At 36.5% G+C, this 20,862-nt stretch overlaps 1 non-coding gene across 1 annotated transcript; it reads left to right on the forward strand.

Annotated features, from left to right (window-relative positions):
- Positions 1-13,965: 13,965 nt before the first annotated feature.
- LOC125997766 (small nucleolar RNA SNORA51) lies at positions 13,966-14,098 on the forward strand. The gene has a single exon (XR_007491785.1). It is a non-coding gene; the product is annotated as a small nucleolar RNA SNORA51 (small nucleolar RNA).
- Positions 14,099-20,862: the final 6,764 nt, after the last annotated feature.

Below are 20,862 nucleotides of genomic sequence, written 5' to 3' on the forward strand. Positions count from 1 at the left end.
AGCTTTTCAAGAAAGAAATATATCCCCATCCAACAATGAGAAGAAAGAAATAGATATTTCTTCAAAAAAAATACAGATGGCCAAAAGGCACATGAAAAATGTTCCACATCACTAATCAGGGATATCAAAGAATACACCACAGAGACTGGCACAAATCACAAAGAATAGGAACAACCAATGCTGGTGGGAATGAAGACTGGTCCAATCTTTATTGGGAAAAAATATAGATAGTCAACAAAATACTGAAAATTAAGCTTTCATATGATTCAGCAATACCACTTCTAAGGATAAACACTATGCAGAAAAGCACTCTGCACTCCTATATTCATTGCAGAACTGTTTATGAGAGGCAGAACCTAAAAACATCCCAAGTACCTGAGGACAGATGAGTAGCTAAAAAAATTGTGGTACATCTACACAAAGGAATACTATACGGCTATTAACAAAAGGTGAAGTCATAAAATCTGCTTATGCATGGATGGATATGGAGAGTATTGTTCTGAGTGAAATGAGACATAGGGAGAAGGATAAATATAGAATAATCTCACTCTTTGTGGGATACAAAAAATAAAAAAAATAGTATGGTAATAATATCCAGAAACAATAGAGATAAGGGTTAGGAAAACCAGTCCATGGTAGGAAGCTTGCTATGGTAGACAAGGGACCACCATGACAATAATAGTTGGAACTCTGAACTCTGAACAAGAATTTGGTGCTGAAAGGGGATAAAGTGATATGCATGGTATGTCTTCATTAATAATAGTCAAAGCACACAGTCAAAGTACACTAAAATGGAAAAAGGGGGAAAGAGAGAGAGAGAGAGGAAGAAAGGGAAGGAGGGAGGGAGGAGTAAGATCTGTCCCAAAGGAAGATAGGGAGAAGGATGAGGGAGAAACAGGGACATGGGTGATGAAAAATGTGCATTAGTGAAGGGGTGAAGGGTAGTATGCATTGCAAGACTGAAACCTAGTCATAAACAACTTGGTAACCATGGCATTTAAATAAAAGATAAATATAAATAAAAGTTCAGAACCTAGAAAAGTGCTTGCTTCCCCAAAGCATTTAATGTGTATTTGGATATAATAGAATGTTAATATTATTTTTTTGATCTATAAAAACAGGAACTTAGCCTAACAAGCCTGCTTTTTTAACTGTAGTAACTGAGAATCTTACTATTTTTTTTAAAAAAAATCTTTAAAATGGAAAAGGATGCTCTGTTTAAAGAGGTGTGAATATTTCTTAGATATTAACTCCTTATCTGATGGGTATTGGGTGAATAGTTTCTTTCATTCTGTGGGTGGCCTTTGAGGTGCAGAAACTTCTCAGTTTAATGTAGTCCCATTCCTTTATCTCTACTTCCACTTGTTTGGACAGCGGTGATTCCTCCTAAGATATAGGAGAACTGACAACTTAATAAGAAAAAAATCATCTAACCCCATCAAATATGCGAAAAAGAAATGAACAGATACTTCCTCAAAGAAGAAATACAAATGGCCAAAAGGCACATGAAAAAATGCTCCACATACCTAACCATCAGGGAGATGCAAATCAAAACAACAATGAGGTACCATATCATGCCACAGAGACTAGCACACATCACAAAGAACAAAAATCAGTGCTGGCAGGCTTGTGGATAAAAAAAAAATATTCTCAATCACTCTGATGGGAAGGCCACCTAGTTCAGCCTTTATGGAAAACAAAATGGAAATCCTCAAAAAGCTGAAAATTAAATCCCCATATGATCCAACTATACCACTCCTAGGGATAGACCCTAGGAACACAAAAACACAATACAAAAATGCCCGCTCCACTCATATGTTCATTGGAGCTCTGTTTACAATTGCCAGAATGTGGAAACAGCCTAGATGCCCGACAACAGTGGAGTGGCTAAAGAAGTTGTGGTATGGGGCCGGAGAGATAGCATGGAGGTAAGGCATTTGTCTTGCATACAGAAGGATGGTGGTTCGAATCCCGACATCCCATATGGTCCCCTGAGCGTGCCAGGAGCGATTTCTGAGCATAGAGCCAGGAGTATCCCCTGAGCACTGCTGGGTGTGACCCAAAAACCAAAAAAAGAAAAAAGAAAAAGAAGTTGTGGTACATATACACAATGAAAATAAACAAGGTTAATTAGGTTAAGTGCTATGGTTAGTAGTGAACAATATAGTAATTCTCTCAAATTGTTATGAGTAATAGTTAACATTATTAAGCTTTATGAAATAGAAATACAGCTCAATTTAGTTTAAACAAAAGAATAATTTATTACAAATGACTTTGGGATACATGACAGAAAAGTACCTAGCCTCTAGGAGAAATCAAACCCAAGAAGCTGGAACATAGTAGAATCTTTGGTCAATAATCATTATTTCCTTTTATTTGAATCTATTCTGTCAATATTTCTCTCTTTTTAAAGTTAGAAGTCCAATATTTTTATCTCTACTTCAATTCTCATGTTTACCCTGTGGAATAAATAGAAAATGATGGTTCCCCATTTTCCATATATTTATCATAGTCAAGGTTTCTGTTATATCTCTATTCAAATAAAATAATGTAAGGGAGGGGATTAATTGGCTCAAACCTTGGCCAATAATATAAAACCATATAATTAAGTCATGTATAAAAGCAACTTCAGTGTTAAATATTAAATAAATAAATAGAGCAGTAAACTCAAAAGAATCAGCAATACAGATGTATTTAATAATAACAGATATTTCGGGACTGGAGAGTCAGTGAAGGGATTAAGATGCATGGTTTCGGGGCCAGAGAGATAGTACAGCAGCATTTGCCTTGCAAGCAGCTGGTCCAGGACCTAAGGTGGTTGGTTCGAATCCCGGCATCCCATATGGTCCCTCTGTGCCTGCCAGGAGGTATTTTTGAGCAGATAAGAGTAACCCCTGAGCACTGCTGGGTGTGGACAAAACCCCTCCCCCCCCAAAAAAAAAGATGCATGCTTTCTATGAAGTTAATCCTGATTCAATCAATCCTTAGTACTAGATGATCAAATGATTTTTAAAAGTGAATTTTAGAGGCAGCAAAGTGTGGCCTGGAAGTACTGTACACTGTGATGGCCAGGTTAAATCTTAGCACCAAAGGGACTTTACATAGAACCACTGGTCTGGGTAACAAAAATTCCTGTGGGGAAGCCCTAGGCCTCTTCTTGCAGCCACTTAAAAGTGTTCTCTGTTTGATAGTGAATAACAGATCTGTAAAATAATGATTAATTTACTTATATTTATTATTGTATTTTACATACTTCTTAAAAGAAAAATGATAAATTTCTAGGTTTTAGAAAAGTATATGGGAAGGGACTATAACAGTATTATACAATCTGACATAAGCTATTGCTATTTTTTCTAAACATTGACGGGTATCCTTCTACAAACAAGACTTCATCATTTCCCCATGCCTGCCTTTCCTGTTAGAAAGAAAGGAAGTTTTGTATTTTTTTCTAGTTTTGCTTCTTAATGTAGATTCATTTGGTGTTATTCTTAAGGATAATAAGAAACAGCTGAGTAAATTCTTCAGCATAATAACGTTTGCTCTGTCTGAAAACTACCATTCAGTCCATCTCTTTGCCTCACTTTAGAGACTAAATAAGCCCAATTGCTTCTGCCTTGTCTCTGAGCCACATCATTGTGAATGCTATCCAGTTGGCTCTTTCTGCTATCTTCTCAAATTGAAGGTTCACTTTGGCCCCTGGCCACTGGCATTCAGTACTTTTTCAAGGACAATTCATCCTTGTAATATTGCATTGAGGAGGGTTGATATATATATGCAAGGAGGTACATCCTGCTGTGAGTGAAATGTGTTACCTGTAGTCACCATGTGATTTCTCTAGCAGCTATTAGTAGTATGCCAATGTGTGCTGTGGAGGGTCACACATAGGCATGAATTCAAATTTGGCTTCTATTATTTATTTGTAATGAGAAAATGCTTCAATTCTCCTCATTGCTTCTTTCTGAACTGTGGAATAGAATACTGATAAGAATACTATTTGGAAGAGTAAGTGAGACTATTAATGGATAGTGTTAAATGAGGTCCCAAATAGAGAATAGTCGCCCTAGAAACCTTAGGTCCCTTAGTTTTTTTCCTTATCTGCTGAAGAAACCATCAGGTGAAAGCGCTAGATTAACAGGAAGTGATATGAATGAATTTAGAGTTCTGTTCCATTTCTGTAAGTAGTTAGGGAAAATTGGAAAAGTTTCTTTATTGAATATAAATCATATCTAAAATATAGAGCTGAAAATAGAAGCTATTTGATTCCTAAAGTTGGTGAAAACTCTAAAAGCTACTAGGTTAGGGGTCAGGGAAATAACTCTAAGGACTAGGATGTGACCATCCAACTATCCATAAAAGAAACTACTAGGGATTAAATATATGTTTATTTTATAAGATTTATACACACAGTCTGATAATTTTTCATAAAGCACATTAAACCTTATAGAACATTTTTATCCACAGAATAATGTTTTCTGAATGTCTAAATATCAGAAAACATATCTAGAAGAAGTCGAAAAGATAGTATAGGATTAAAGCACTTTGGAACTGACTTTGATTCATAGTCTTCCAACCAAAACTGGTATGTCCGGGTAATTTCTGGCATCTAAGGACTGGAGTTGCACTGCATTGTTACACCCCACTCAAGAAGGGCACACACATCAGAAAAGTGTTGCACTCCTGAAAAAGAATTATTTGCCAAAAAGGCCCGCTTAGAGCAGTTAAAATCAGTTGACCCTTTGCGTGGATTGTTTGACCATAATTCTAAAACGTGGCTGTAACTATCTCTCTCTTTATTTTTGACCATTATTAGAAATCAGGCCTCTATAATCTTTCTAACAAAGAAGCACAGTACAAATCCTGCCAAAAGTCTCCCACTGACCAGCTCTCTGTGATCTCTGCTACCTTGGCGCCAAGATCATGTTTTTTCCCAAAACTTAGCTCATAGTAAAGCAATTTTCAGTTTTCCCCAAAACTCTAAATCATTTCTCTCTCTTCCCACTTCCCTGAAAATTACCTGGTTTCTCCGGCTTACCCAAAACAAAGCTAACCCACAACAAAACTGCCTTTCACCTTCAGTATCGGCTCTTTAATATGCAGATTTTAGCCATGGCTTCCTACTTTCTTTGATCTCCAAAATTACACCCCACATTCCAAAGCTCAACCCTTAAAAGTTACCCAGCTCAAAAAATAAATTTGTCTTCGTCTTTCTAGATGCACGTCCCCATGCATTCTGTGTGGTCTCATTTATTTCATATTTCATAATTCATTATTCCATATTCGCCTCTTCGTGCTTCCGCTTGACTCTCAGTGAGAAAATGAACTCACTAAGGTTATGCTTAGGAACTTTTTATCTCATCAGGATAAAACAGTCCGCAGCACTGCATCTTGTTCTTCTGACATTTAATCCTCTACATGGATAGATACAAATTGAGTGGAGGGGCCATTGTATCTCCTGAGCATCACTTGAGAAAATATCACCCCTGTAAAATATCTTCCCCGAGCAATTCTATGCTTGAGTGGCAAGAATCAGTCATAAGCTTTCTGAATAAGAGTGGTCAGAAGGGTTTTCCCTCTTTGCTCCCGGCTTGTCATGCTTTTCTGCATGAGATAGCCAAGAAAGGCCCCAGCAGACATAATATCTTTAGGGCCCAGCATAAGTAAAGAAAGACCACAGTGGACATCATTACAGTGAAACTCCCAGAGGTAAAGATTGCATGCAACCAAATCCTGCTTGCCCAAAGAGTACAAGCTAAAAGAGACCCAAGGAAAAGCATCCCAAGATATTCTAGTCAATTTGACAAATTCTACAGATAGGAAAAAAATACTGAAAGCAGCAAGGTCAAAAAGGGAAATTACATACAAAGGCGCATCCTTAAGATTTCCAGAAGACATGTCACAAGAAACCTTCAAGGTCAGAGCAGTGGTGGTATATAGTGACAGAACTGAATGAAATGAATGTTTTGCCTAGAATACTGCACCCAGTCAGACTCAATTTCAGGTTTGAGGGAAGTAGAAATTGCTTCACAGATGAACAACAGCTCAGAAAATTTATAGAAATCAAAATCTCAAAATCAGCCTTAAAAGAAAAATTTAAAGGTCTACTTTAAGACAAGACAGAACAAAAGACACAACAAACTTCTATTCAAAGATGACATAAAATTCCATGACAATTATCTCTCTCAATGTCAATGAACTAAATGCACCTAGTTAAGAGACACAGGGTGGCAAAATGAATCAAAAAGTTGAATTCAACATTTTTCTCCCTACCAGAAACACATCTGAATAGTCAAAACAAATATAGACTCAAAATCAAAAGCTGGAGGAAAATTATCCAAGCAAACAACACCTTTAAAAGGGCTGGAGTGGCCATAAAATATCACAAAACAGAATCACAAACTTTAGACTCAGAAAAATAAGACATTATTGTAATAATGCCCAGAGACAATAGAGATGACGGCTGGAAGGACCAGCTCACGATATAAAGCTTATCTCAAAGAGTGGTTAGAGCAATTAGAGATAAAAATTACACTGGCAACTATGGTGACAATGTTAATGAGTGAGAGAAGTAGAATGTCTGTCTCAAATACAGGCGTGGTTGGGGGGGAGGGCAATTGGGGACATTGGTAATGAGAATGTTGCTCTGATGAAGGGAGCTGTTCTTTTTGTGACTAAAAACCAAGTACAATCATGTTGTAATCAAGGTGATTAAATAAAGTTAATAATAATAATGATAATAAAGAATCTCACCTGATTGCAAATCCTGTGGCCTTGCCTTCTCCAACATTTACACCAGAGTCACAGACAAACCATAATAGTCAGGTGGAAAGTACCTGGAGAAGTGATAGGAAGTCAGACTTAGTCTAGATCTAACCTTTGGGACTGATGAGCAGCAGGATTCGGTCTTTAGGATGTGGGTTAACAGAGTGATGGGAAGCAGAGTGATGAGTTGCCTTGGATGTGGCATATTCCATACCTATGGTCTGGAAGAAAACAAAGAACCAAATTCCTCTACAAAGGAAGTTCCCTTCCTGGATATCTAAGGTGAGAGAAAGTTAAGGCAAGAGTGGAAGGAGCACAATCACACATATACACACGAGAGAGAGAGAGAGAGAGAGAGAGAGAGAGAGAGAGAGAGAGAGAGAGAGAGAGAGAAGAGTGGTCAACGTTGATCCGTGTTATGACTAGCACTAATGACAAAATAAGTAGAGTCATATCAGATAGTGGGTGACAATAGAGAGCTAGAGACTCAGGAATTTAAGGAATGGATCTGAGAGTTAAGCAACCCTGCCTGTGCAACAAGTAAAATGAAGATAGTACTACTTACCTTGAAGGGCTGTTGACAGTGCTAAATGCAATATGCAGTGTTCAGTCAATGGTTCTGTATTAAAAATCCAAGCAGGCTTTTGATGAGAATGGAGTACTAAGGTCTACAGAGGTGTGCTGGCATAGCCTACTTTACCAGCTGGTGTATGTTTGTACTTATCTCATAATCCTTTCTTTTGTGAAAGTTCCTAATCCTAATAAACTGGGAGATTTCTGATATTGTTTTGAGTATAGATAAAAAAATCTTTGCTATATTAGCCTTTCAAAACTATTTTATTAGATAGTTTTTTTAACAATACAGTTTATTCTTGATGAATATATTCTAACACTCTAAATTCAAAATGAATTAAATAAACTAGCTATCCTCAAACATATGCCAAGAGATACAAGGAAGAGACAGTCTTGATTCTTGAGGTTAACATTTGATTCAGACAATCTGTGAAGAAGAAAAAAATGTTAATTAATTAAGCATTTATAAACCAGCCTATTTAATTGCACTAAAATTTAAAGCTTCCAAAATTGATAAAAAGAAAAGCACTTAACTAAAATAATAAATAAATAAATGGCTCAAGAAACTATAGTCAGTATAATTCTAGTAGTCTTCTAATGACAATTTAAATTAATAAAAAAATACACTACAAGTCTAACAGGCACACAGCAAATATTATAAACAGATGTGTCCCTGCAAGAAAAAAGACTGTTGTAAATAATCTTAAATCATACAAAACAAACCACTAAAGTGATATATTCTATGATTATTATTATTCCCAAGTAATTAGACTCAAAACTAATTACAGAGAACTGGCCTGAATAATATTATACATTCTGGATAGAATTTTAATTAACATTATACTTTGTGTGTAATGCTGGGGATTAAATCTAGGATTTCATATATGCAACACAAGTGTTCTACTATTGAGTTACATCTCTGACTTAGGTAATGTTTTGACACATAAAGTCACTTATGATAAAATAATCTAAAGAAATATTTCAAAATATAAAAATATACTTAATCCAGTATGCCTTGTAGCAAAATTTAGTGGCATCAGAAATGTTCAAATACAATATAAAATGAAAAATTTTCTCATTGGAAATATTATATATAGATTAAATTTTTTCTTTATTAATATATTGTTTATAATAAATTAGCATCGTGTAGTAGAACCTTCCACCAGAAAGCCAACATCCTCCCATATCTTACTTCCTTGAACTTTCTTTGCTCTTCTTTCTAGCAAAACTTTCCAAATTTCATCATCATCTACTTTATTGTTTATATTTTGTTATTCATTGGGAAACTATTTTTTCTCATAGTGCTTGACTTCTCATGAGCCTTTTACAGTTTTCTATCAACTCTTATTTGAATTCTCTTTTATGGGCTTCCCTGACACCATACTTGATGATATTCCTCCTGACCTCCTGACCCTTGTTGATTTCTCAAAGTTGGTTTCTACTTCTCCCATTTTACCTTAACTTAAAAATATTGGAGAGTTGGGTTACTGACCCTACCCCAATCAATAATTGTACTCCACCATAGAGTGTGACCTGGTGATAGTATATTGGATTATTCCTTACTTGGTATTTTGCTTCCACCCTAGGGTGGGACTTGATTCTTGTCAATAAAAGCAAGGGTCTGCGGAAGGCAGGGATTCATTTCTTGGTCTTCTTCCACTGAGCAGCACTCCATCTTAGGAGCAGGTGAGTGCCCTTCCTGCAGGGGCACCAGTTAAGATGTGGTTATTCTTTCTTGGAGGGAGACGCAAACACAAAGACAGACATGACAGACAGACAAAGACAGACACGGTGACAGACAAAAGTGGGAAAAGGATTCCAGCCAAGACTGAATCCAATTCCATTTATTGAAACTCAAGTCTGGCTTAAATACATATGTCTGGGGAGCCACATGTGGCTCTTAACACTTTTGAATGCGGCTCTTCTGTGTGCTAGGCGGCTGCTCCAGGAGTCAGGCCTCTGTCAGTGTGTTCAGCCCCAGTAGTCAGCTCCACACAGCTCCAGTCGGGTCATGTGGTATGGGGGGGGGGGCTTGACTTTCTGGGGGGGGGGCGTGACTTTCTGTGTGGTGCCGCAGAGTTGAGGCAGCATCCTCTCTCTAAAGTTTTTATTAGTTGTGTTATTTGTATCCTCCCGACCTATGTGGAGACTTGCATGCAGAATAGTCTCCAGAAAAAACTTATTGAAACTAAAAACAGTGTGCCATCCTATGTATTTTCGGTTTTAAAAATGTGGCCCTCAAAATAAATTTTAATCGTGGTTTTGGCGAGATTTGGCTCAGTTGAAAAACAATAAAGGTTGTCCACCTCTGCTCTAGGAGATTGGTTGAGGTTTGAGTCCCACCGAGCTCCCAGACAGGAAAGGCAGTTCCCATTCCCCTTCCCGATTAGTACAGGGGGAACAGTTTCAGTTGGAGATATCCGCAGGAACTAATTCACACAGAGAAAAGGTACAAAAATGGTGTCGGGAAATCCAGTACTCAAGAAAGGAATTCAAACCACAAAAGCTTTCTGCTCCTGTGGGGAGCGCCTTTAAGATTGTGGGGAACCCTCTTTAAGAACAGGCAGAAAATACAGGGTTGAAATGCAGGCATAGAATTTTGCTAAAAGCAGGCAGATTTGAGAATTGATTGTTAACCATTTAAGACTTAAGGGCACCAAACAGAGAGCCATAAAGCAGGTAGCCTCAAGAAGTAAATGTAAACATTTATGATTCCCTTATCTGTATATTCCACCTGCCGGAGATAGGTTCCATTATCAGGACATCCCGGACCTGATGGAGACAGAGTTCATTATCTGCACATTCCATCTCAACTGCCAATGGATCCTGTCATTCATCCTGTTCAATATATCTACCCCTATCGACCACTAGAGAACACGACACTTCATTGGAGAATTTCTGGTATTCCTGGTTTCTAGAACGTACTGTCTTATGTCTTCTCTTTCTGCCTTATTTCTTAAAATGAATGTACCAGTATCAGAGCAGTAGGTTTTTTATCTAGAATTGATCATTACAAAACATCCAATCCAGTCCCGATTAAAGAGGCACTCCAAACTCACAGATCTATTTACTTACATCTCCACTTGTGTGTTTAACAGGTATCTCAAATATAATATAAGGACAAAAGTGATAGTACAATGGGAAGGCCATTTGACTTGCACAAGGCCAACCTGATTTTATCCCCAACATCCCATATGGTTCCCCAAACACACTAGAACTGTCTTTTTTTTTTAATTAAAATTCTTTATTTTAGATACTGTAATTTACAAAGTTGTTTATAATTATGTTATTTCTGGCATTCAATATCCCAACACCAAATACCCCACCAGCAGTGCAACATTCCCCCTACAATTTTCATCAGTTTCCCAATTTCCCTAAAGCCTGCCCCTTTGCAGGTCTGAATAATTTACATACTATTGCTTGGTACAATTAAATGGTTATTGAATTATCAAAAAAAATTCATTAAACAACCTTGGGAAAATTATTTTATGTTACTGTCTGAAGCTGTATTTTGCTAATTAAGCTGTATGTTGTTGTTTCTTTTGTTGCGCTTATTTGACTTCTATGATAATTTCGCTTCTAATTTGGCTTATTCAGATTAGAAAATAAGTATTAAAAATATGGGGGTGTGGCACTGCTAAGTAAGTTGCCACACAAGCAGCCACAAGGTCCACAAGTTAGAGGATCTGTGGAGCTAGACTGATGAGATCAGTGGGTATAATGATGGTTCTAGAGTCTATGGTCTATGGTATTAGCTGTTTGTGCAAACATGGTGGAAGGCCCAGCATTCTAGATGTGGCTGCCTGGTCTTCTGGAAGTACAGAGGCACAAAGGAAGGTGGAGGGGAATATAAAGCCAGGTAGTCTCCTCAGATAAAAGTGAAAAAGCAGTGAAGCTGGGTCATTGGAGTGGCTGTAGCTATAGAATGTGACTATGTATACAGCTTCTAGGGCTGGGGGAAACATGACAGGTGGATTTACCCACTTCCCCCATCAGGTATAATTCAGAAGTTTAGACCAAGAGGAATTCAAAAGCAAAAAAAAAAAATCAAACATAACATAACCAAAGCAAAAGTTTGGTTCTCACCTTTACTTGCCCAAATTTTTTATCAATGACAGGCTTCAATTTAGAGAATATCATCATCAGCCTAATTTCTGTATTTTAATAACAAAGAATATTCTTTCACTCCTCTGGTTTAATTCATTAGCTTATCTGGTAGTATTACCTATTAAATCTCTAGAATTAGTTCTCTCCTCTTTCTATTTACATCATTTTAATCTTCGACATTGTCATTCTCTATCACTGTTGTAGGCTTATTTTCCTACTTCTGTTTTTCCCCCATGTTTGCTATGGTCTGTTCCTCACAAGCAGGCAATGTAATCTTTTAAAACATAAATCAGATAATTTCTTTCCCATTTAAACTATCCAGCGACCTTCTACTAACCTTGGCACAGAATCCAAAATACAAAACAAGGATGTCTTTGTCTCTTTGTCTGAACTAATCTCTCACCCATCTTTCCCTTAAAAATCACATTACCTTAGACTTTTCTTTGGCCTGAGCTCATTCAAATCTTAAAATCCTCACACTGTTATTTTTCACTGAGACATTTTACTTCCAGTAACAGGGAAGTAACTCCCTGCTATCTAGGGATCACTTTTTAAATTATTATTTAATAATTGTTAATAATTAAAGCATCATGCCTTACAAAATTTTTCATAGGTGACTTCAATAAATACAGTTTTCCAGAACCAGTCCTATTACCAGTGTCAATTTTCCTCCACCAATGAACCAACTACCGTTTTTCTACCACCTGGTCTGCCTCATTGACTGGCACCTTTTCAAGTATACTTGTATTTTAGATCTCATGTTTTCTGTGTGATGTAGATATGAAGACATGTAACATCTCTACACAGCCCAGTACCCAAAACACTGATCTGTTCACTTCCATCTGCCTCTTAATCCACACCCCCACTTAAAGTCTTTCTTCTCTGTCCTTCAAATTTCTGTACTCTAGAATCAAGGGTAATCTAAGGACAACTTTTGTTTTCTCTCATCCTGCAATTCTATATACCACTTTAAAGAGTGAGATTAGTGAGACTAACTGATGTTTGCTTAATGACTTACTTTACTGAACTTGATGTTCTCCAGTTTCATCCAGAAAAATTATCAATTTTCTGAAAATGGAATGTTTTGTCATTTAAAACTTACATTATTCCAAGGTGCATTTACTATGCTTTAATTATCCACTATCTATTGTTGGATGACCTAATTGATCTCATAGTCTAGCTATTGTGCTAAAATAAGTGCTGCAATAAATAATGATGTCTTTTTTGAATGAATGTTTCTGTGTCCTGCAGTAGATGCTTAGAAGTCGAATTGCTGAGTGATATATATGTAAAATCTATAATCTATTATGCTGAGTGAAATAAGTCAGAAGGAGAGAGATAGACACATAATAGTCTTACTCATCTATGGTTTGTTTATTTTTAATAATCCCAGATACAATAGAGTTAAGGGCTGGAAGGACCGGCTCACAGTATGAAGCTCACCATAAAGAGTGATGAGTGCTGTTAGGGAAATAACTACACTAATAACTAGCATGGCAATGATAATTAATGTGAGAAGTAGAATGCCTGTCTCAAATCCAGGCAGCAGTATGGGAGATTGGAGGGGGGCATTGGTGGTGGGAATGTTGCACTGGTGAACTGGTATTCTGCTTATGACTACAATCATGCTAGTAATTATGGTGATTAAATAAAGATTTTATAAATTAATTTTTAATTAATTTTTAATTTTTTTGTTGTGGGGTTTTGGTTTTTTTATATTTTATATTACATTTTGTTTAAAGTCCTATGAATGTATATGTGTGATTAAATGGCTTTTTCTGTTTGAAAAAAAATAAAAACCATTACAAAAAAAAAGATTTTATAAATTAATTACTTAAAGCACAAGTAAATCATAAAAAAGAAAGGATTAAATTAAATAGTATTGGAAAGTTTTTGGCACAAAATGGTGGTCAAATATAATATCATTTTAGTACTACCTTCTTGATAGGCTAGTTATATGCTATGATTCTATTATACCTCATTAATTTTACAGCATATAATTTTACAGTAAATAATTTTGTATTTAATATATTTTAAACCAAAGTTGGTGAAGACTCTAATATAACCGTTTTGTTTTCAAATTTTTTCTTCTTCTTCTTCTTCTTCTTCTTCTTCTTCTTCTTCTTCTTCTTCTTCTTCTTCTTCTTCTTCTTCTTCTTTTCTTCTTCTTCCTTCTCCTCCTCTTCTTTCTTCAATTTCCTCTTCTTTTTTTTTCCTTTTTTGGTTGCTTGATTTAGGTCACACCTGGAGGTTTTCAGGGTTTAATCTTAGTTCTATGCTCAGGAATCATGCCTGGCAGGTTCAGAGGGACCATATGAGATGAAGGGAAACAAACCCAGGTTAGGCAATGTAAGAAAAATGTCTTACATACTGTAGCATCACCCCAGCTTTGTTTATATCTCCTTATTCTTTTAATAAATTTTGATTTACTTTATTTAAAGAGCTTATATTATATAGTTTACATAACTAATCATAATAAATTTGTCCAGGTTAGTGGGAGATAAATTGTTAAAAATAAAAGAATGAGGCCTCCCAATGCTTACCACAGGCTGTGTTCTTTACACTGGCTGTATAGAAAGAGGAGGTACAGTAAATGCACCCCATATACACCTCAGCCCAGGCCCTTTGCCTGGTCTGTATTGTGAAGGGGGGGACAAAAAAGTGAAAGAATGAAGTGAAAGAATAGAAAGAATATGTATGAGAAAACTAAGAGTACATCATTAACAAGAAAATTTTTGAAGTTTTCTATCTCCAATGAGGTCATTAAGTTATTGTCAGAGACGTAGAAAGCCTTTGTTGCTGGTTAATCATCCTCTTACTGAATATTAGGTGTTCTGTTTCTGAAAGTTAAGTGGCATCAAATTTTTTGTATTCCTATGGGGATAACAACATTAAAAAAATACTGTCATGGTTTAGGAGTTCCAAACACTGTTTCTGGTACTGTGGCTTTTATGGGTTGTGTTTTCAGCCTCCAGGGCTTCAGGAAGTATGATAAGGTGACTTTTTTTTTTTCAAAAAAGTCTTGATGATATCAGCTCAAATACTAGCATATCTGGAGTTTTGGCCAATTAATGACTTCAGAGCACTATCGAGGAGTGGTTAAGAAGGGTCATTCACATGGCAATTATGGTTTATGGGTGCAGCAAAAGTGACCTCAGTGGGACATGTACTTGACTTGCCTTCTCCTCCCAAGATTTTTTGCTTTCAACTGTGTGGCCCATGTACCATAAGTTTTCACAGTTTGGGTTGAGAACCGAGAGATTCTATGGAGCTGGCCTGGCACAGACATGGTGACTGTCTCCATATTCCTATATGGTATTATGGTCCATTTACCATTAGTAATTCTTAATCTTTAAATAATTACACAGTGAAGTAAGATTTAAGAACTACAACACTTTGTTTTTAAAACTTCCCAGATATGCCCATTTCTCTGGTTTTGGATATTATCTGAATAACACATGCAAGTACATATTAATTATCAATGCTCATCTGAAATCCACTCTTTCCAGATCATCACATTCATTCTAATAATTTCCTTCTCACTACCATCATTATCACAGTTATCACCATTATAGTCATAATAAGGTAATCACTCTTAAAATAGTAAGCTTTTAATTTTATTAACAAAGCTATAATACTAGGTTCCTATTTACCAATTGGTTAGGCATTTTATGAAAAGTTCTTTTACTTGTGGCTTGAGCCAGACTTGGATGGCCACTTCACCATTGCCATAGTTGGGGAAGGCAGCCAGGAAGGGGACCTGCACCTTCTCGCAGGTAAAGGGAGGGAGGAGACTTAAGCCAGGCCTGGGCTGGTTTGGTTGCTGCCAGTGCCGTGGTTCGGGAAGGTGGCCAGAAAGGGGACTGGCAGCTTCTCACAGGTAAAGTGAGGGAGGAGACTGGAGGAAGGAGCCAAACATCAGTGACTGCAGCCATCATACTCGCTTAGGGCCACACTCCAGAGAAAGGACCCAGCCCCATGTCACAGGTGAAAAAGGAGGCCCTGACCTGAGGGTAAAACACTCTATGCCACCAAATGCAAAGAAATATGGGTAAACGAAGGAAGACACTAACAGCTGGGGATATAGAGAGAAATCATAGCAAGTTTCTAAGTCCACCAAAATACAAAAGCCCAATAAATGAGGTCTAAAAGTGGCAATAAAAGGCATGCCATTAGAAATCAAGGAATCAGCTATTTCAAGAAATCCATAAATGAACAAATCAACCAACTCAAATAACTTTTAAAGAAGATGAGAGATTCCATACAAATGAAATTAAAGGAAATAAAAAAGTCTTAGCAAACCATAATAGAATCACATAGCTGGAGAATGGCATAGAAGAACTTGAAGAAAAACTACAAACCAAAAATGTCAAAGAAGACAATAAGAAAATAAGGATCTATGGATTGTCGGAATACCAGAAGAGGAGGAAATACAGAAAGGGGAAGAACAAGTGGTGAGGAAAATAATAGCAAAAAACTTTTCCACTCTCTGGAAAGTGGCTCTGCTGCAAATCAGAGGTGAAAAAAGTCCCTAATAAAATAGACCCTAATAAACCAACACCAAGACATATATAGTATTCAAATGTAAAAAAATAAAACAAAAGAAAAAACCAAAACAAAAACAAAACAAAAAACAAAGAGAAAGATGAATTCCTTAAAGCAATAAGGGAGAAAAAGCCTTCAAGTACAAAGGAAGAAACGTAAGAATCATACCAGATTTCTCATTTGAAACAATTCAACCAAGATGACAGTGGAATGACATATTTAAATAACTGAATGAAAGAAATTTCAACCTTGAGTCCACTACCCGGCAAAACTCTCATTCATATTGGAGGAAGGACTAAAAACATTCTCAGAACTCATATTATTTGCTCAAACAAAACAAATTCTAAATGATCTACATGGAAATTACACAATTCAAACACCCAATTGTAACAACAAGAACCCTACACAATACAATTGCACAAAGGCCCTCTTTGTCAATAATCTCCTTAATTGTCAATGGACTAAAACTCTCCCATTAAAAGACACATAGTAGAAAGTTGGATTAGAAAACAAAACCAGATTTCTGCTGTCTGCAAGAAACACACATAAAAGTACAGGATAGACACTGGCTTAGAATAAAAGGATGGAATTCAATTGTTCAAGCCAATGAAACAAAAGAAAGTGGGGGCAGCCATTCTTATATTAAACCAAATTGCATTCAATCTCAAGAAAATGCTCAGAGACCAAGAAGGTCACTACTTCCTGATCAGGGGAAGACTAGATCAAGAAAGTACTAACTCTGGTCAATATTTATGCACCAAATGCAGAGCCAGCAAAATATCTAAGGCATTTGCTTGCAAACTTGGAGAAACTTTAAAATAGCATCCAAAAATATCAAGTACTGAGAAATCAACCTTACAAGAAAAATGAAGAACATATACCCTAAAAACTTCAAAAACACTTCAGAAAGAAATTTAAGAGGACCTAAGAAAATGAAAGTGAAAGAACATCCCATGCTCATAGGAAGGTAGAATGCAATCCCTATCCAAATTCAGACATCATTTTTAAGGACTTAGAACAATCAATTACAAAATTCATATGGAACCACACAAGACCCAAGTTAGCCAAATACATACTGAAGAACAAGATGCTGGGTGGCATTTCTTTACCTAACCTGAAGCTTTACTATAAATCCATAGTGATCAAAAGAGCATGGTACTGAAGCTAACCTGAAGCTTTACTATAAAGCCATAGTGATCAAAAGAGCATGATACTGAAACAAAAACAGAGTCTCAGACCAGTGGGTTAGAATAAATATCCGGAGATAAAACTTCAAATATACATCATCTAATATTTGACAAAAAAGCCAAGAACTTGAAATGGAACAAAGACAGTCCTTTCAACAAATGGTGTTGGAACTGGATAACCACCTATAAGAAATTAAAGATTAATCCATAATTCAAACCTTACACAAAAGTCAACTCAAAATGGATTAAAAACCTTTAAATCAAATCTGAATCTATTAAGTTTATGAGGAAAAAATAGACAGAACACTTCAAGACCTATATATCAAAAAAGTCTTTGAGGATAGAATGCCAATGGCAAGAACTTTAGCACCAAACCTAAATAAATGGGACTACATCAAACTAAAAAGTTTCTGCATGGTGAAACAAACTGGTTAAAACTAGAAGACAGTTAATGCAATGTGGAAAAAAATTTTGCACTCAACACATCAGATATAGGGCTGATATCTAGAATATACAGAGAACTCAGAAAGGTGAGTTCCAAAAAATTTTAATAAAGCCATAGACAAATGGAAAGAAGCAATGAATAGACACTTATCTGAAGAAGACCGAAAGATGGCCAATCAGCACATGAAAACATGCTCACCATCACTCATCATTAGCAAAATCCAAATCAAGAAAACAATGAGTTACCACCTTACACCAGTGAGGATGCCACATCAGAAATAATGGGACCCATCTCTATTGATGGGGATGTGGTAAAAAAGAAACTCTAATTCACTTCTGGTGGGGATGCTGCCTGGTCAAACCCCTGTGGAAAACAGTATGGGGGTGCTCAGTAAATTCAGAATTGAGATGCCATATGACCCAGCAATCACACTCCTAGGTATCTATCCCCAAGACAGAAGGACATCATCCCAAAATATGTACACACTCCACTATTTATTGCAATACTCAGCTCAATAGCCAAACAACAGATGGATAAATATCAAATATGTGGTACTTATACACTATTAAATATTACAATGAAATATCAGTCAGAAATTACTCAATCATGGATTTGCAGCAATATGTATAGATTATTATGCTAAAAGAAGTAAGTCAGAAGAAGAAAGATAAATACAGAATGATAGCACTTATCTTAGGTATTTAGAATATATACCATATATACATATAATATTCCATGAAAAAAATCACAATGATATAAAGGGCAGAAACTCCAAACATTATAGGTGTCAGTATATAGCGAGAGGTCTCAAATCAAGTGGAAGAGGAGCAACATAAAGCCTTGACTATTCATTGTACCATAAAGATACAAGCAACAATAAAAACAGTGGTTTAGAGTGATCAGGTAAGCAATCACCCTCTAACTATGAGGCTTGAAAACTAGACTTGAAAACTATCCTTATCCTAATATGCTCCGGCCACTATCTGACTCTGAATCCTTCACTTAGCAAAGCCCATCCCTGTCATTGATAAAGTGTCTAGAAATTGGAAAAATCTTTCAACTCCAATTCACAGGCCCAATTTATTTAATTTATTTTTACTGTATTCGCTTGTCTTTCTTTTCTCTTCTTTCTTCTCTTCTGTTTTCTCATTCTTTCTCTCCTAATATATATCTTAACTGATTATTTATCTTTTCTTAATTCAAATATTTCTTAAATGTTCAGACCCATTCTATGAGGGTCAGGCCTCCATCAACAACTTAAGAACAGATCTCTAATGTCTGTCTATATGTGTGCATGAGTTTGTAGATAGGGACTACTCTCTAATTACTAAACCAAAATTGTAAACAATCCATGCCTACAGTGTATATAGCCCCTCTTATAGATTATTCAACTTACCCTTCTATCCTCTCATCCCCCAATCCTAAGCCATTATCTCTCCTTTTTTAACCCTCTTTACCCTCAGTTCTTAACCCATTAGGCACCAAGACCAACCTATTACCCCAATAAACCACCACAGCTCCCAAAGCGAAAGGACACGCTCTCAGTCCCAAATCTCAAGCCCCTGCAAGAAACTATAACCAACATACCTACTGACCCATGCTATGTAGCCCTTCTCCTCACCCCCCTCCCCAAATGTGGACTGTTGCATGCTACTGGACTCAGCTCCAAAGGACCCCCAGCTCAAGGACACTACCTGATCCCTTACTGCTACAAAGCATTGCTCAAACTCAACAAGACCACAGTGTGGGATAAAAATGTGCCCTGGAGTCCACCCCTCCCACAAGAATATCTCAAAGACTTAATGGGGATGCCTATATTTCATCTGTATGTTTAAAAACTCTATAATAGCCAAGTCAGTTTATTCCCAAATATAAAGCTAGTTTCCTCCACCACTTATTTTCTTTAATTACATTTTTAGATTTATTTTTTATTTATTTCATATATATATATATGAAAATATATATATATATGAATATATATATATGAAAATATATAAGAAAAAGTCTTGCCTGGAATAAAAGCTCAGGTCAAAACCAGGGCACAGAGATTGTGTAGCCTGTCATTCTTACTCCAAAATGCACCAGCAATATAATATGGCACTATTCCATTTTGCTTAGGCTCTCTAAAAAAGGGGAACTCTTATGCACAAAAACAAGTTCTTATCTACTAGGGATAAGAACCTATACATCTTATAATAAATACAGTGGCACCTCCCATCCTGAGCATGTGTCATGTGAATCCAACTTAGACTCCATGTGATTTGATAGTGACTGTCCAACCCAGAATCCCAGATACCAGTCATAGAACCAATACAGTTCCCAGCAACAACACCAGTAACCAAACTCCTCCCTGAGAAATTCTTAATACTGCTCTGGCACCAACTTGCACCAGTTTTGCTATGACATCTGACACAAGGAAATGGCAACAACTTGATCTAAAAGCAGGTTGCCTATCTCATCACCAAATGGTCTGATGAAATCAAAAGGCATGTCATCCTTTCCTCTGTGAAGAAACCAAGATTGCTAACTACAGAAGACTGACTTTTACAAACATGATTGGGCAGAACCTATTATGGTACCAATAAGAAAGATCCTAGCCTAGGCCTCCACCTAGGATTTATACAGAAACCAAAATCTCTAATTCCAGAGGTCTGACTTTGACAACTGCGACTGAGCAGAACTTCTGTAACCATAATGAGATTCCATCCTTGGCTTTGTCCTAGGATCTGAGCAAAAACCAAGACCACTAATTACAGAATACTGATTACAACAGAGATGGAACAGAACTTCTAGAGCCATAAAAAAAAAAGACTCTATCCTAGCTTTATCCTATGACCTACGCAAATACCAAGATCTCTAGCTAAAGAGGCCTGATGCTATTATCCACAACTGAGCAGAAAGTTTCCTGGCACCATATAAAGACCTTGGGGTGTAAAAATGAGCGTGTATGGAACCTTAAGTCATTCCCACGGCAGTATGCTTCAAGGGCAGAGAAACCCTGTATCTCTTAGGCCAAGGGAATTCCCTGTCTAATTCCCCAATACCTTCTGTACATATGCAAAAAAAGAAATAAATAAAAAAATAAAGGCACAAAGCCTTGCCACACCATTGTTTTCTTTTTCTTCTCTTTTCTATTTTTTTCTTTTTTTTCTTCCTTTTATATTATTTCATTTTTTAATTTACTCTCATTCTCATCGTTATTCTATGATGGTGATTGTTTTTAGTAGCTCAGTGCCTTTTTTTTTT

Source organism: Suncus etruscus, chromosome 19 (genome assembly GCF_024139225.1).
Source record: "Suncus etruscus isolate mSunEtr1 chromosome 19, mSunEtr1.pri.cur, whole genome shotgun sequence".
Lineage (NCBI taxonomy): Eukaryota > Metazoa > Chordata > Mammalia > Eulipotyphla > Soricidae > Suncus > Suncus etruscus.